Below are 16,515 nucleotides of genomic sequence, written 5' to 3'. Positions count from 1 at the left end.
TCTTAATGATTGTACCTAAAAAGCAAGTTTTGAAATTTGGGTAGATGGAGTCCTTCCACTTTACTCTTCTTTGTTAAAATAGTTTGAGATATTCTAGCTCATTAGCCTTCCAATATAAATTTTAGAATACTTTTGTCCATATCCACAAAAAATCTTGGTGGGATTGTGATAGAAATTACATTAAACCTGATTATCAGTTTGGGGAGAACTGAAGTAAATACTGTATGGAGTTATAATTGTTGTATGTTTATTTTGTATTATGCAACCTTCCTAAACTTGGTTATTATTTCTTGGAGGTTTTGTGTTTTGTTTTTGTAAATTGCTTGGTAATTTCTATGTACACAATCATGCCATTGCATTTATTTCTTCCTTTTAGATTTGTATGCATTTTCATTTCTTTCCTTGCCTTATTACAATGGCCAGAACTTTTAGCAACCTGTGGAATAAGAGTGGTTAGAATAGATATCCTTGCCTTATTTTGCTTTTAGGGGAAAAATATTCAGTCTTTAATCATTTAGTATGATTTTAGATATAAGCTTTGTTGTAGATGTTCTTTCTTAACCAACTACTTTACTGAAATTATTATCATGAATGAGTATTAAATTAGGTCAAATGCCTTTTCTGCTTTCATTGATATGATCAGGTAACTTCTCTTCTTTAGCTTATTAATCTGGTAATTGCATAAATTGATTTAGAATATAGAACCAGCCTTGTATTCCTCAAATAAATTTTACTTGGTCATGATATATATAAAACATAATTCCATTTGCTAGTATTTTGTTAAGTGTATTATGAGAATATTGGTTTGTAGTTTTTTATTTGTTTTGTACTGTCATTGGTTGGTTTTTATATTGGAGCATTATCAGTTTCATAAAATGTACTGGGAAGTATTTCATCCTTTTCTATTTTCTGGAAGACATTGTATCAAATTGGCTTTAATTCTTCTAGAATTATCTAATGCAACCATCTGGTCCTGGAGATATCTTAGAGGGAGTTTTAAAATTGTAAATCCAATTTCATGAATAGTTATGACCATTGAAATAATCTATTTTGTATTAGGTGAGTGGTGGTAGTTTATGTTTTCAAAGAATTGATCCATTTGGAAAAAATCTGCTGTTAAGCCCGTCTACTAAGTGTTTTACTCATTTTAGTTTTTAGATCTAAACTCTCCATTTGGTTCTTCGTAATATCTTCTATTACTTCACTGGCAGTTTCTATTGCTTGGCTGGTGCTTTCTATTTTTTCATTTGTTTCAGGTATGTTTGTAATTACTCATTGAAGTGTTTTTTATCATGTATGCTTTACAATCTTTTCAGTAATTCTAACATTTCTGGAACCTTGCTATTTGCATCCATTGAATATCTTTTTTATTCACTTTCAGATCTTTCTGGCTTTACATATAATAAGTGACTTGAATTGAAAACTGGATATTTTCACATTATATACTGAGATTCTGGGACTTATTTAACCCTTCTGTTTTAGCTAGCTTTCTCTGTCATCTTGTTACCTGTAAGTGAAGGTAAAAGTTCAGATTCCCCATTTGGCCTCTTTAACATCTGAGATGGGGACTCCCTGTTATTGCTCATTGGGGATGGGAATTCCAGTTTTTCATGGGATCTTTCCTGACACTACGGTGGGGGTGGCCTTATTACTGCTGGGCAGGGGTTAAAGTATTGACTTTCTACTAGGTTGTCTTTGACACCATCTTGGTGTGAGGTTGGAAGCTCAGTCTCCCCATATGGTATACACTGACACCATAAGGGGTAGGGGAAGACTCATCATTGGCTGGTGGGATGAACACCTTAGCTTCCTTAGCCCTCTCTGGCACTACCCCAGCAGGGTGTTGTTTGTTTTCCAGAAAAGAAAGCCACAAGATTTTGTTGGTTTCTTTTTTCTTTTTTTTACTTTAAGTTCTAGGGTACATGTGCACAATGTGCAGGTTTGTTACATATGTATACATGTGCCATGTATACATGTGCTGCACCCATTAACTCATCATTTACATTAGGTATATCTCCTAATGCTATCCCTCCCCGCTTCCCCCTCACCCCAGCAGGCCCCGGTGTGTGATGTTCCCCACCCTGTGTCCATGTGTTCTCATTGTTCAATTCCCACCTATAAGTGAGAACATGCGGTGTTTGGTTTTCTGTCCTTGCGATAGTTTGCTCAGAATGATGGTTTCCAGCTTCATCCATGTCCCTATAAAGGACATGAACTCATCCTTTTTTATGGCTGCATAGTATTCCATGGTATATATTTGCCACATTTTCTTAATCCAGTCTATCATTGATGGACATTTGGGTTGGTTCCAAGTCTTTGCTATTGTGAATAGTGCCACGATAAAAATACGTGTGCATGTGTCTTTATAGCAACATGATTTATAATCCTTTGGGCATATGCTCAGTAATGAGATGGCTGGATCAAATGTTATTTCTAGTTCTAGATCCTTGAGGAATCATTCCACTGTTTTCCACAATGGTTGAACTAGTTTACAGTCCCACTTACAGTGTAAAAGTGTTTCTATTTCTCCACATCCTCTCCAGCACCTGTTGTTTCCTGAATTTTTAATGATTGCCATTCTAACTGGTGTGAGATGGTATCTCATTGTGGTTTTGATTTGAATTTCTCTGTTGACCAGTGATGATGAGCATTTTTTCATGTGTCTGTTGGCTGCATTAATATCTTCTTTTGAGAAGTGTCTATTCATATCCTTTGCCCACTTTTTGATGGCGTTGTTTGATTTTTTTCTTGTAAATTTGTTTAAGTTCTTTGTAGATTCTGGGTATTAGCTCTTTGTCAGATGGGTAGATTGTAAACATTTTCTCCCATTCTGTAAGTTGTCTGTTCACTCTGATGGTAGTTTCTTTTGCTGTGCAGGAGCTCTTTAGTTCAATTAGATCCCATTTGTCAATTTGGCTTTCGTTGCCATTGCTTTTGCTGTTTTACTCATGAAGTCCTTGCTCATGCCTATAACCTGAATGGTATTGCATAGATTTTCTTCTAGGGTTTTTATAGTTTTAGGTCTAACATTTAAGTCTTTAATCCATCTTGAATTGATTTTTGTGTAAGGGGTAAGGAAGGGATCCAGTTTCAGCTTTCTATATATGGCTAGCCAGTTTTCCCAGCACTGTTTATTAAATAGGGAATCCTTTCCCTATTTCTTGTTTTTGTCAGGTTTGTCAAAGATCAGATGGTTGTAGATGTGTGGTATTATTTCCGAGGGCTCTATTCTGTTCCATTGGTCTGTATCTCTGTTTTGGTACCAGTACCATGCTGTTTTGGTTACTGTAGCCTTGTAGTATAGTTTAAAGCACTCCTCAGCAAATGTAAAAGAGCAGAAATTATAACAAACTGTCTCTCAGACCACAGGGCAATCAAACTAGAACTCAGGATTAAGAAACTCAATCAAAACCACTCAACTACATGGAAACTGAACAACCTGCTCCTGAATGACTACTGGGTACATAACGAAATGAAGACAAAAATAAACATGTTCTTTGAAACCAATGAAAACAAAGACACGACATACCAGAATATCTGGGACACACTTAAAGCAGTGTGTAGAGGGAAATTTATAGCACTAAATGCCCACAAGAGAAAGCAGGATAGATCCAAAATTGACACCCTAACATCACCATTAAAAGAACTAGAGAAGCAAGAGCAAACATATTCAGAAGCTAACAGAAGGCAAGAAATAACTAAGATCAGAGCCGAACTGAAGGAGATAGAGACACAAAAAAACCCTTCAAAAAAATCAATGAATTCAGGAGCTGTTTTTTTTTTTTTTTGAAAAGATCAATAAAATTGATAGACCCTAGCAAGACTAATAAAGAAGAAAAGAGAGAAGAATCAGATACACACAACAAAAAATGATAAAGGGGATATCACCTCCGATCCCACAGAAATACAAACTATTGTCAGAGAATACTATAAACACCTCTATGCAAGAAATGGATAAATTCCTGGACACATACACCCTCCCAAGACTAAACCAGGAAGAAGCTGAATCCCTGAATAGACCAATAATAGGCTCTGAAATTGTTGGAGTTTTTAAATTGTTTGTGACCATGGGCATTTCCAGATTGCTGGCTTCTTCAACTCCAAGGCAAGTATATGTAAGGCAAAAAGAAAACCCTAGAATTCACCACTTTGTAGCTCCTTGGGTCCTGAGGTCCCTAGCTGGTCTGCCTTCTTTTCTCTACCTTTCAGAGTATTGCTATATTTATTTTATATAAAATATAAGGTTTTCAATTGTATTTAGTAGGATGAATAGGGAAATGTACTTCTACACCATGTTCCCAGAAACAGAAGTCTTTCATTATTTTTTTACCGTTGCACTTTACTAAATGAGTTTATTTTTAGTACCTGCCAGATACCAAATACTATCCATTTTAGAATATCTAGCATTGCTTTTTGTGATCAAGTGTGTATTTGCCACTCAGTTCCCAACCAAACCTAGCTTAAAATGTATTTCTTTCAGGAATCTCTGCATTAGAGCTCCCATTATGTTGCTAGTTTTTAATTAGATATTTAGAATATTGGCTATAGGATGAGTATGGTTCTCATTAGTGTCTCTTCAATTATGAGTGCTGTGAATCCAGAGTTATGGGTGCTGTGAATCCAGAGTTATGGGTAGATAAAATCCATTGATATATACACACACACACATTCACATACAAAATAATCCAAAAGTATGTGACCTTCAGGAATCTGCAGCAATTACTTCATCGGGGTAATGCACGCGCGCGCGTGCACGCGCACACACACACACACACTCACCTTGACATCAATATAGAAATAAAGAAGTAGAAATAAACTAAGGTAACATAAAGACTGCTTGATTGTTTTCAACTTAAATGACTACAATTGTTTAGTGGCACAGTTTGTCCTTCTCAAATCTTAAAGCAGAATTAAAATGATCTTAAAGAGCAGCACAGTTGGCCAGGCCTGGTGACTCACACCTGTAATCTCAGCACTTTGGGAGGCCGAGGAGCTAAGATAGCTTGAGCCCAGGAGTTTGAGACCAGCCTGGGCAACATGGTGAGACTCCATCTGTACCAACAAGAGAAAGAAAAAGAAAAAGAAAAAAGAGAAAAGAAATATCAAAATTAGTTAGGCATGGTGGCTCACACCTGTATTCCCAGCTACTTGGGAGGCTGAGGTGGGAGGATCACTTGAGCCTGGGAGGCAGAGGCTACAGTGAGCTATGAGCGTGCCACTATACCCCAGCTTCCCCTCAGCCTGGGTGACATAGCCAGACCTTATCTCAAAAAAACAAAGTTGTCAAATCAATAATCTATAGTTTCACCTTAATAAACTAGAAAAAGAAGAGCAAATTAAATCCAAAAAGGAAATATTAAAGAGAAGAGCAAAAGGGAATAAAATAAAATAAACCAGAAAAACAGTAGAAAACATCAAACCAAAAATCCAGTGCTTTGGAAAGATAAATAATATTGATAAATCTTTAGTCATACTAATAAGAAAAAAATGTAACAGGAGAGAAAGATTGGACATTTACCCAAATAATACAAAAAAAAAAAAAAAAAAGAAAAAAGAAAAAAGCAGCATAGTTGGTTGGAGTTAATGTCAGATTGAGGTTCTGTTCAGAAATTAGCCAGCATAAATTGTGACATGGTCTTAGTCTAACCTGCTGCCTAGTTTACCTTATATGAAGAATGAGAGAGACACTCACCTCTCTCTGCCCAGACACAGTGACATAGTAAGTGAAATAATACAAGTGCTAATTTCCCTCAATATCTGTTACTACAATGATCATTGGAAATAGGTCTTGTACAGAATATTGCAAGACAACTCCACAGAACAGGAAAGCAAGAGAGTTAATAGGATATGGACATTGATATGTGTCTACCTGTGTTTGATGCTAAAAGCAAAAGAGTTCCTGCTCGCCAAAAGGGTTTTACACACACACACACACACACACACATAGATATAGATATAGATATATGTGTATGTGTGTGTGTGTAGAGAGAGAGTGAGAGAGAGAGAGGAGAGGAGAGAGAAAGACAGAGAGAGAGAGAGAGAGAGAGAGAGAGGAGAGGAGAAAGACAGAGTGAGTGAGAGAGAGAGAAAGAGATGGAGTCTCATTCTGTTGCCCAGACTAGAGTGTAGTGGTGCAATCTTGGCTCACTGCAATCTCCGCCTCCTGGGATCAAGTGATTCTCCTGCGAGTAGCTGGGATTACAGGCGCATGCCACTGTATCTGGCTAAGTTTTGTAGTAGAGGTGAGATTTCACCATATTGCCAGGTTTGTTTTGAATTCCTGACCTCAAGTGATCTGTCTCCCCTCGGCCTCCCAAAGTGCTAAGATTACAGGCATAAGCCACCACGCCCAGCCCAGAAGGGTTATACGTACTTACTTGGTAAATGAAAATTTGCTGAACACTCCTTTGGTTCGATCAGCAGATATTTCTTTAGTACCTGTTTTGCATGTACCTGTCACTGTGATAGCTGTCATGGTGCGCCTAGAACTAAAGACAGATTCTTGCTCTTAAACGAACCTGAAGTTTAGATGTGAAGGTATATTAGACACTAATTATTTGCTGGATATAGCACCTTCCAACACTCTTTATCATATATATTTTACATATGATATATATTTATATAATAATTATATATATATGTATATATCTTCTCTTTTCTCTCGACAAATACAGAAATGGCCTGGTAGCCCAAACTGTCCCAGAGTTTCTCATCCTCTAACCACATGGATAGGTGTGCAACTTACACTCATCACAGTCTGTCTGGATTTTATCTGGCTGGAGCTAGTTGGAACATTTTCTTTTCTCCCCATTCATTGAGTTTTTGAGAAACTCAAAAGGCACATCCCCTCCTGAGGTAACATGAAATAAGATAGTATGATTTTACTAAAATTACCCCTCTCCTTGATTCTCTTCCTCATTGCACCAGAATGACAGAATCTATGCCCTTCATTTTCATTTCCCAAGCACTGAGCATCCAGAAAATACTCAGCAAGTGCTTGTGAAATAAAGGAATGAAGAAAGGCATGGACACTTCTGATATCAAGTATTTTCAAAAAAGTTACAGCTATCAGGAAAAGGTATGAGATTAACAGGGAAGATGTCAGGTATTCTCTTTTTAAAAATTTACTGAGGCTTATCAAGACCAACTAAAGAACATGATTAATTACAGGTTGGGTGATGTCACATTTTCAGTTTTCCCCTTCTCTTCTTCCCTTCTGTTTCTCTATAGGAATAAAACTCAAGGTCAGACCTGAGAGACACACAGGCTCCCTTACCTGTCAGCAGAAAGAAGCTGTCCTCTCAGGATCATCCCTGAAGGGAGTGCTTCATTACCTCTGCCCCTCTCTCTTGCTCCTTGTCTGGGTATTTGATGAAGAGGCTGCTGACAGTCCTGACTTCTTGCCTGTGACCTGTAACTTTCTCACCAAGAAAATGGTGCCCAACCTGACTGTTGATTTAGTGGCTGCAATCACATTTCTCCTTATAAATGATCTCTTCTTTTTCTGATGGTTTTGCTCACCATGAGCTGTGCCTGACTCAGGAGTTTTGGAAAATCACATTACTGAATGCTTCTCAAATGTAAAAGAAAATCACCCAGGGATCTTGTTAAATTCCAGATTTTGTCCAATAGGACTAGTGTGAACCTGAAATTCTGCGTTTCTAAAAATTTCCCAGCTGATGTTGCTGGTTTACTCACCCAACTGTGAAGGAGAAAAGACATGGGCATTTTGAGTCTCAAAATTTTGCGTTGTAAACCTGAAACAATAACCTCCTCCCTGATGAATTCTAGGGTTATAAAGAGGATTGAGATATATAATAAAAATAAAAGGCTTTAAGAATTAGCAACTCACTGTATAAACCTAAAGTTTATGCTTAGGTTGCCTGCTCTGATGCTCACCTTAGTTCAACTAGTCTCAATATCAAGAGTTATTCCCACAAGGAAATGTAAAGGTTAAGACTTGAGGGGTACTGTCTCAAAATAAACTTCCCTGCTGGTATCTGGAGCTGAAATTCTCAGTTGTATTATCATTTATAACAGGCTACAAGGAACACTAGGGAGTACCTACAGGAGTGAGTGGATTTCAGACCTGGCTGAAAGTCTAAATTGTCCCATGACTGCTGAAGATAACAGGACCCACCCTGGGCACACTCACAATTCTCACTTAGAGGAATGTCCACAAGTCTGTGTGTGAAGTATGTCCCCCAGATGATTCTGACACAATCATTCTCGCTTTTCAAAGAAAAGAATTTGTATCTATCGAGCTCTAACTCTGTAATTTTGTAAATGAGAGGACCATGACTTGGTGAGTTGGCTGCCTCTTTGTTTTATTCCTTTAATGCAGGGAACCTGGGAACTAGTCCAATACTGGGGCTCTAAAATCCAGAAAATTGGAATGGGTAATTCTCACATAAGCTAAAAGAAAGTCCTAAAAACGAATGAAATGAAAAAGTCAAATAGATTCAAAGCAGCCAAAATGTAAGAAATCAGGATAAGGGAAATTTACCATACCCCATGGGAACAGAATAAGAGATAATCGACAATTGTCAGAATTCAGCATTTTTCCTATGTTGGAGATGTCTCTAAATTTAATTAGGGAAATGGAAAGTCCAGATACTGGCTCTTTTTTGGGAGAAGATTTGTTCAATGTAGACCATTGAGTGAAGCAAAGACAAATAGATAAATTATTTTTATTGTTATTATAACAGGATTTGTGGGTTGATGATACAGGGGTAGGTCGTTTTTTAAAAAACAAGATGACTTGCACTCTACAACATCTTTCTACTCATCATTACCTCTCTGGTCTTCCCCTCCGGTATTATCCTCATGTAACTTATTTTTCCATTTATAAACCCATTTTCTGTTTTGATTTCCTGTTTGGCCAATTGGTAGAAATGAAATTTCCTCCAATTCAAAATGTCTTTCTCTCATATACAGACATACCTTGCAAATATTGCAGGTTAGGTTTCAGAACACAGTAATAAAGCAAATGTCACAATAAAGTGAGTCACATGAATTCTTTGGTGTCCCAGTGCATATGCAAGTTATGTTTCTACTATACTATAGTCTATTAAGTGTGCAATGGCATTATTCTAAAATGAAACATAGATGTCTTAGGTAAAAAGTACTTTATTGCTAAAAATGCTAACAAAGTGAGCACATCCTATTAGAAAAATGGTATGCTAGTCCTGCTTGATGCAGGTTGCCACAAACCTTCAATTGTAAACAAACAAAAAGACAAAAAGCATTATCTGCAAAACCCAGTAAAGCAAAACACAATAAAATGAAGTATGTTTCTGTAATCCCAGCACTTTGGGAGGCCGAGACGGGCGGATCACGAGGTCGGGAGATCGAGACCATCCTGGCTAACACGGTGAAACCCCGTCTCTACTAAAAAAATACAAAAAACTAGCCGGGCGAGGTGGCGGGCGCCTGTAGTCCCAGCTACTCGGGAGGCTGAGGCAGGAGAATGGCGTGAACCCGGGAGGCGGAGCTTGCAGTGAGCCGAGATTGCGCCACTGCACTCCAGCCTGGGCGACAGAGCGAGACTCCGTCTCAAAAAAAAAAAAAAAAAAAAAATGAAGTATGTTTGTATGTGGGTTAGATGCAAATTCTGTGAGATTTACACAATGCCAACCCATGGTGAGGAGAGGAACTTGGCTTGTGGTCATTGTCTCTTGTCCATGTTGGCATCTGTGAAACACCCTGTTCCCCTGTAGTCTTCCATTTTTGGTCCCTATAGCTCTGTGCTGAATCCTCTTCCTCCCAGAAGGTTCTCTGTGCCTACTCTTCTCTCAGCTGCTTCTGCTCCCATCTCTAGTTCACAGCAAATGTGTGGCCACCTCCAGACCACTTTTGGGCCTCAGGAACCTCTGAGAGATTCTAGAAATGCTTCTATTTGGATATCTTACACAGTCATTTCTACTCTATACCTTCCATGAAATGGAGGATGGTGGATATTTAGAGTCTTTCTGGGTCTCCAAGTTCTACTTTAACATGTGACATACAGGACTTCTCACACATAGCCAAACTCATTTGAGCATCTTATCATCCCCTATGCCTCAGGACTTCTAGTAGGGTCTGGGGGTGTTTTTGTTTGTTTGTTTTTGAAGGGAAGGCATTGGAGCAGAACAAAGAGGCAGAAAATCTGACAAATCACTCACTTCTAAACAATGTTTGTTCATATGCTTAATTATTTAAACCTCTGTTTTCTGTTTGCATTCTGCTTTAATGACTCTCTTTTAGAGCAATGGATGCCTCTGAAATAGCTAGACAAATGTAAGAGAGTTACAAGGTATCTTGAAAAGACACATGTGTAAATTTTAAAATTTTCATCTGACCACAGGTATAAATGGATATAAAACTAGAATAATACACACCATGTTACTGGTTTTCTTTCAAGAGTGGAATTAAGAATGGTTTTTAACTTTTTTGATTTTGTATTGTATCTGATTATCACCTGAATTTTCTACAATTTTGCAATTAGCATTACTTTTATTTTGGCTTAAAGTAATAGGCATTAAAATATTAGTCTAATGAAGTATATTTAAAAATGTGGACAGAAGTTGACTGTAGAACTTTAAATCTCACACTAACAAATAAAGACTTTAGTCTGCAAATGGAAAAAAGGGATTGAGACTTAAAGCAATTCAGATTTTACTCAATTGGAGCAATTTAACAAATTGAGCTTCCAAAAATTCCTTTTGACAACAGGGTTGTCAGTGGATTGGAAGGGTAGAAAACAGAGAAAAAGAGAATAGGAATGAAGTCAGTGCTGTGGCTGATTAAGGAAGGAGCAGTAAGGATGTAGAAGAGTGAAGGAAAAGAAAAAGAGAGGCTCCTACTAAAACCCATGCCAATTCATTCATTCATAGTATCATAAAAATAGGATGTCGGAGCTTAAAATTCCTTAGAAATCAACCAGTATAAGCTGATCATATTTCAGATGAAATAATGGCGGCAGAAGGAAACAGTCATTCACTTAAGGTTATGAAAATATCCATGAACCTAAACCAAATTCTGTGCTCCTAAATGTAAAAACTGCCCTGCTACACTTGGCATCTGGCATCTTTCCTGACATAATGAATATAACTGAGTAAATATATTAAGTTAGCTTTTATTGAAAATCTTTGATGATGTGGCAGGGACTATGACAGGCTCTTCAGATTTATTATTTCTAATTTTCACAATTATCCTTCATTGTAAGTGAGATAATCCACTGTGATGGCCCATTTCACAGATGCAGAAGCTGAGGCCCAGAGAAAGTAAATAACTTGCCCGAGTTCACACATGCCAAAGCTACAATTTAAACCTTGATTTGTCTGATTTTATTAGCAATCTCAGTTCAATAGTAGGGGAATGTATACAAACTATGGTGACAAAACTTACCAAATATCGTAAAGGATCCAATCTCTCTTCCTTCAAGTCTTCAGCAGTGACCTGCCACTTGAAGGCTGAGACAGGGAAAGAATGTTTTAGTCCCTTCAGTACCACGGTCAGTTATTTAGCTCTTTGATGATACATTGTCACCTCTAAGCCACATGGGCTAGCCTTAGGTCTTCTTTAATGTATGAGAACATTTGGAATTCAGTGTTTGATTTGAAAACCATAGTTCTTCTCATAGAGCCTCTAATTCCCATATTATAGCATGCATTGAAGACAGTTCTTTTATTTTTTAATTTTACTTTAAGTTCTGGGATACATGTGCAGAACTTGCAGGTTTGTTACATAGGCATACATGTGCCATGGTGGTGCTGCTGCACCTATCAACCCAAAAGAAAGCTCTTTTAGAGGGAAGGTTAGCACCTGAAGGTATTGGCAAAATCAGATGTGCTTAATAACTGTGCTTCAACCCCTGTGTGTATACACACACTCATATCCACATGCACTCACACGTACACATGTAAACACATGCACAAATACATACCCACAACAACAAATGCATCCATATTGTAGTTCAGCCTAAGCCATTGTAGAGGAATTGGGAGTCTTCAAATGCTACTTGGAAATCTCTCTCTTCTCTCTCTCTCTCTTTTTAACCCTTCCTACCTCCCAAATAAAATACTCATTTAGCACTTACTCTGAAAGACTAAAGGGCATCCCTGTTACAAGGTATTACTCCTGACATATTTGAGGCAAGTAAAGCCACACAACTCTCCTTACTTGGCTTCCTTAGTTTTTGGGACTCTGACTAAAGGGCATCCCTGTTACAAGGTATTACTCCTGACATATTTGAGGCAAGTAAAGCCACACAACTCTCCTTACTTGGCTTCCTTAGTTTTTGGGAAGACTTGCCCAGTTACCTAGGCACCTGGGCTCTATAATGTCCTGCCATTGCTGTGCCTAGGAGATGTCTACCTGGAGATGGGACTTCTGGGGTCTATTGGTTCAAATGCTAGCGTGCAGATAAGTGCTGGTTCCCAATAAAATTTCCACCAGTCACTGGATACGATGAGAAAAAGGAAATCAACACAAGTAGTTAATTTTTCACAATAAAAATTTAAATTAAACATATTTAACTTAAACGGCCATTTTTTTCTGAGATTATATTCTTCTTGTTGTCATTAAAAAGTCTTTCTTTGTAGAGTGATGGCAATAGCATTTGGATATTTTCCCCCAAAATATCCTTACATTGAAAAGGAAACAGCTAACCCTCTTAGTTCTCCATTAAAATAATAATATGGGTTCATAAAATACAAGTATCTGGGAATGCGAGTTTCACCTGACCATGAGGAGGAGGAGGAAAAAGAGAATGAATAGAAGGAGCTTAGAGACCTTGTTTTCGTATAGCAGAGCTATGTCTGTGAAAAGAAGGATGGAGAAGGGAGGAACATTGGTAGAGAAGATTCACGGTGTTGTGGTGAATGCATTCTTGTTGTCCAAAAAAGTCTTTGTTTGTGGAGTGATGGCAATAGCATTTGGATTTTTTTCCCCAAAAATATCCCTACATTGCAAAAGAAACAGCTAACCCTCTCTTGTGGCATCCATATATTTATTTTGTGGCACCCAAATATTCATTTTCTCAGTTTATTTTTATAGAAACTTCTAAGGAAGATAGAATTATCTCTGTAGTACAAGTAAGTAAGCTAACATTTAAAAGTTAAAATGAGTTGACTAAGGTGACACACGTGATAGTTACAGAATCATAACTTGTATCTAAGAGCAAGCATTTGGTTTTCCTCCCCTGAAGATTGTGACACTTTCAACTAGAATTTATCAAATTCCAGCAGCCTGGCCAAATAGCATACCACAGCACTCATGCATTGCTACAATATGTGACAAAAACGCTATGATATAACGCCTTTGAGATGTTTTCATATATTCACATTTGAGTTGCTCTGATCTTAGGACATTGAACAGCTTTGTAAAAAAAATTCTCAGTAACTATAATTTACTTTGTTTTTTTTTGACACCTGTGTTGTTGTCTGTTTTTTAATTCTAAGGAATGAGTCCTCAGTTACATCTGTCTGCCATTGCTTGAGTCAACTAAAGGGAATATTTCAGAGAAAAAAAAATAGTCAAAATTAGAATGCACAGGAACATAGAATATTTAGAGGTGATAAATACCACAACTAAGTGTTTGTAATTACAGTTTAGAGACCTCCAGAGAATTAGATTCCTGAGCATTTAGAATCTTTAAATCTAGGTTGGAAGATGTGTCTTTGACATTAATTCTCATTTAATAAAATAACTGCATTTATATTGTGCTGTTTTGCTAAGAAAAGAGAATTGTGCCATCATGAAGTAAAATTTATTTTGCATATTGACATAAAGGGAAAGGCCTAGGTCTCTTAAGAGATACAGGATAGCTTTATTAACACTAAGTGCAAAGGAATTTATATGAACCAATGTTCACTCATTTATTTTTTGAGTTATCTGTTTAATAAATTTATGTTAAATACAATTGAACTGATATGTTATTACGTTGCTTCGGAGCCCTGATAAAGGACAATTGATCCAATTTGTAGTCGGAGGATAGCAGAGGAGGTTGCCTGGGGAAGGTAACACTTAATCTAAACACAAAAACATAAGGGGTGAGTTGGAATGAGGCAGGCATTTCCAACAAAGGGAATACAGAGGACAGATGTGGAGAGATGCAGAACAGCATGCTGTAGGAACTCCAACAAATTAAACATGACACAAACCATAGCTGAACTACGTCTGGTGAGGACTCAGGGCAAACCGGCAATGTGATGTCCCTTCTTTAAATACATGCTTCTCATTTATTTATTGGTTAGGGAGAAAATAGCTTTATTTATGAAATCATTCATATCTCTGTTAAAAATAAGAGAGTTGGTGGTAAGAAGTTGCACGGCAGCACAGTGAGGTACCTCTGATGAAATTATGACCAGGTGGGCACGAGTTAGTACTGCATGTAACAAGAGACCTTTGCCTATAACACCATGGGAGGACATGAAGAAGGGATCCTTTGAGGGAACAAGCCAGAACCTACCAAAGTGTAAACAACTTGAAGCCAATAGGCTATCCCTTCAAAATGACAAACACCAAGGAAAACACAAAAATAACAAAGGGAAAAAAGAGTACTTAAATAAAGATGTGAATGCAGTCATGGAATACCTAAGACAGAATTCACAGATGGTTCATAATGGCCAAATTATAGCCACAGACAGTAAGGAAGTAAGGGAGGAAATTGCAGTTGCTTTAAAGAAAGATAGTCAAAAGGAACTACCATCAGAGTGAAGAGGCAACCTACAGAATGGGAGAAATTTTTGCAATCTACTCATCTGACAAAGGGCTAATATCCAGAACCTATAAAGAACTCATTCAAATTTACAGGAAAAAAACAACCCCATCAAAAAGTGGGCAAAGGATATGAACAGACACTTCTTAAAAGAAGACATTCATACAGCTAACAGACACTTGAAAAAATGCTCATCATCACTCACCATCAGAGAAATGCAAATCAAAACCACAATGAGATACCATCTCACACCAGTTAGAATGGCAATCATTAAAAAATCAGGAAACAACAGGTGCTGGAGAGGATGTGGAGAAATAGGAACACTTTTACACTGTTGGTGGGACTGTAAACTAGTTCAACAATTGTGGAAAACAGTGTGGCGATTCCTCAAGGATCTAGAACTAGAAATACCATTTGACCCAGCCATCCCACTACCGGGGATATACCCAAAGGATTATAAGTCATGCTGCTATAAGGACACATGCACACGTATGTTTATTGCAGCACTATTCACAATAGCAAAGACTTGGAATCAACCCAAATGTCCATCAGTGATAGACTGGATTAAGAAAATGTGGCACATATACACCATGGAATACTATGCAGCCATAGAAAAGGATGAGTTTGTGTCCTTTGTAGGGACATGGATGCAGCTGGAAACCATCATTCTCAGCAAACTATCGCAAGAACAGAAAACCAAATACCGCATGTTCTCACTCATAGGTGGGAATTGAACAATGAGATCACTTGGACATAGGAAGGGGATCATCACACACCGGGTCCTATTGTGGGGAGGGGGTCGGGAGGGATAGCATTAGGAGATATACCTAATGTAAATGACGAGTTAATGAGTGCAGCACACCAACATGGCACATGTATAAATACGTAACAAACCTGCATGTTGTGCACATGTACCCTAGAACTTAAAGTATAATTAAAAAAAAAAAAAAGACAGTCGATGGGAAGGAAGAAGACTAAAAAGACAAGTGGCAAAGAAAAACACAATGGTGTGTTTCCATTGTAGAAAATCACATCATGGAATTGCAGATTGCCCTGCTGCCCTTGAAAATCAAGATACGGGCACTGGAATGTTACAGGTGTGGGTCCACAGAGCATGAAACAACCAAATGTAAGGCTAAAGTACACCCGGGTCTTGGTGAATTTCTTTTTGCAACATGTTTTGTTTGCAGAGAAATGGGGAGCCTGTCTAGATCTTGTCCTGATAATCCCAAAGGACTCTATGCTGAGGGTGATGGTTGCAAACTTTGTGGCTCTGTGAAACATTTAAAGAAAGATTGCCCTTAAAGTCAGAATTCAGATCGAATGGTCACAGTCAGTTGCTGGGCAAAGGGAATGAGTGCAGACTATGAAGAAATTTTGGATGCACCTGAACTGCAGAGACCCAAAACAGAAATACCTAAAGTTGTTAATTTTTGGTAACAACTAGCACTATCCTTAGTTACCACCTCATTGTTACTTCCTAAACTAGGCCCATCTCACAAGTTAGAGTTGGGCTTCCTTGTAGCCAGGACTATACCGTAGATATCAGTATGATCTTGGTGTGGTCAAAAACAGTTTCCTTTATTCTGTCCATCAAATAATACTTCTACCACTGTTCGGAGAAAATTGAAGAAAAGAATAAGATGATTAAATGGTTTATCTAAGAACATGTTTTAAGAGGCAGAACATAGATATAACTAAGTGGTTATATACCTGATTGTAACAGTCATCTTTAATAAAAGCAAAATTATGCATAAATATAAAAGACCCCTAAACAAAGGGGCGGTTTTCGTTATATTGTTTAAAAAAGACAG

General features: G+C 37.7%; 1 pseudogene; it reads left to right on the top strand.

Annotated features, from left to right (window-relative positions):
* The first annotated feature begins 9,586 nt into the window (after nt 1-9,586).
* On the top strand, nt 9,587-16,237 carry LOC110741257 (annotated as a pseudogene).
* Nucleotides 16,238-16,515: the final 278 nt, after the last annotated feature.

This window comes from Papio anubis, chromosome 12 (genome assembly GCF_008728515.1).
Source record: "Papio anubis isolate 15944 chromosome 12, Panubis1.0, whole genome shotgun sequence".
In the NCBI taxonomy this organism is placed as follows: domain Eukaryota; kingdom Metazoa; phylum Chordata; class Mammalia; order Primates; family Cercopithecidae; genus Papio; species Papio anubis.
This window is presented reverse-complemented; position numbering and strand designations above follow the sequence as displayed.